Below are 2,630 nucleotides of genomic sequence, written 5' to 3'. Positions count from 1 at the left end.
TAGCTGGCGGGTGTCAGGCGACCCTGCACTCTGGTCAGACCCGAAGAGGCTTCTCTACTGATCTTTATAACTGGAAAACTAACCACCACCATTTCTCAGAAGATCCCCAATGCCTCATAGGGTTGTTGGAGTCCCTTATGTTCTCTCATCAGCCTACTTGGGATGATTGTCAGCAGATGCTGCAGACACTCTTCATAACTGAAGAACAAGAGGGAATTTTGTTAAAGGTTATAAAAAATTATCCCAGGAGCGATGGGAGGCATATACAGCTATGAAATGAGATCGACATGGGATTCTCTTTGACTCACCCTGGTTGGGACTACAACATGGCTGAAGGTAGGGAGAACTTAAAAATCTTATCACCAGCCTCTGGTCTCCAAGGCACCTCAAAACAGCCCACTAATTTGGCTAAGGTAAGAGAGGTAATCCAGGGGCCAACCGAACCTCCCTCAGTGTTCCTTGAAAGGCTTATGGAAGCCTTCAGGCGGTTCACTCCCTTTGATCTTACCTCAGAAGCCCAGAAGTCCTCAGTGGTCCTGGCCTTCATAAGGCAGTCAGCTCTGGATATCTGAAAGAAACTTCTGAGATTGTAAGGTATATTACAAGAGGGAGACAGTTATGTGATCTAGTGAAAGAGGCAGAAAAGGTGTATTACAAGAGAAAGAGAGAGGCGGGAGGCAGGAGAAAGAGAAGACAGGAGAGATCATAGACAAGAGAAAAATTCGACTAAAATCTTGGCCGCAGTGGTAAGAGAGAAAGAAAAAACAGGACCTAGACAGGGAACCTGGGCAACAGAACACCAATGTGCTTAACAGAATTAAGTGAGTTGGAGTNCCGAGCCTCAGCTAAAAAGGCGCAGCTGTGTCAGACTGAAGTTACTTATTTGGGATACACCCTTCGAGGCAGGAAGTGGTGGCTAAAGAAAGCCAGAAAAAAGGCTGTAACTCAGATCCCCACCCCAACTATGCCAAGGCAAGTAAGAGAGTTTGTGGATACCGCTGGCTTCTGCAGGCTCTGGATACCTGGGTTGGTGACCTTAGCTGCCCCATTGTACCCCCTAACAAAGGAAGGGGAGGTGTTTGTGTGGACCTCAGATCACCAGAAAGCCTTTAAAGAAATTAAAAAGGCCCTACTGACAGCCAGCCTTGGCCTTGCCTGACCTAACCAAGCCTTCCACTCTTTATGTGGAAGAGAGAGAGTAGGAGTCGTCAGAGGAGTCCTTACTCAGACTTTGGGACCTTGGAAAATGCCAGTGGCTTACCTATCCAAGAAGTTAGATCCTGTTGCCAGCGGGTGGTATTCTTGCCTGAAAGCTATTGCTGCCATAACTCTGCTTGTCAAGGATACTGATAAGCTCACTCTGGGACAGAAAATAACTGTAGTGGCACAGCACACTCTTGAAAGCATTATCCAACAGCCCCCTAACCAATGGATGGTGACCAACACTCATATGACACATTATCAGAGCTTTTTGTTGACTGAACGAGTGACCTTCACTTCCCCTGCTCTCCTCAATCTTGCTACCCTACTGCCCAAGACTGATGACTGTTCACCTTCTCAATCACTGCACTGGACACAGATGGCAGTAACTTCCTGGCTGAAGGTAAGATAAAGTGGGGGCAGCAGTGGTGGACAGGAAGCAAGTGATCTGGGCCAGCATCCTAAAGGGACGTTGGCCCAGAAAGCTGAACTTGTGGCTTTGATACAAGCTCTACGAATGGCAAAGGGGAAGTCTTTCAGCATTTACACTGACAGCAGGTATGCTTTTACCACTGCATGGAGCAATATACAGACAAAGAGGGCTGTTGACATCTGCAGAGAAAGACCTAAGATGCTGTGGCTAAATGGAATCAGATGGCAGATCTAACTGCCAAACAGGCAGCCCAAGGAGCAATGATTCTGGCAGTCAAGGAGCCTAAAGATTACTATGATGTCAGAGAGACCATCTTTAGATACAACCCTGAGGACTATCAAGTTATGGACAAATTAGGACTGGTAAAGGAAATCCTGTATGGGGTAGTAAAAACAGAAGAAGGAAAACTAGTCCTCCCATGGGAAGAAGGACACAAGTATGTTACCAACTTACATTACTTGACCCAATTGGGGGCCAAGAAATTAAAAGGTGTGGTTAGGTCCTCCAACTACTATGTTATAGGACTCTGACTTGGCAGAATAAATAGTCAAAGCAGCAAGGTCTGTGCTATGACTAATACAGGACACTTCATGTATACTCCTGAGAAGAGGCTCAGGGGCAACTAGCTGGGGGCCTATTGGGAAGTAGAATTTACAGAAATTATCCCAGCTAGATATGGCAACAAGTCTGCAAGCTTTCTGATTCTGCATATTGCACACAATGATTCTCCTAAGAGTCCCAGTGTTTTGACTTAGTTTTACTATACTTGCTTATTCAAACATTTCCAAAAACAATCAGGAACCATTCTCAAATGTGCAAAACTCATTTCATAACTTCAGTGTTTTTCCTTTCTCTGGGTCCCAATATTTGCTCTACTCCATTTATATTTCTAAACATAATTTCTTCAAGCTTTCTTTTCAGTCTACCACTAATTTGAAACTACCATTGTGCAGCACTGGCATAGCCTCATAGGAGACAGCTATATCAGGGTCCTTTC

The sequence above is a fragment of the Mus caroli genome, chromosome 6, assembly GCF_900094665.2.
Source record: "Mus caroli chromosome 6, CAROLI_EIJ_v1.1, whole genome shotgun sequence".
Lineage (NCBI taxonomy): Eukaryota > Metazoa > Chordata > Mammalia > Rodentia > Muridae > Mus > Mus caroli.
This window is presented reverse-complemented; position numbering follows the sequence as displayed.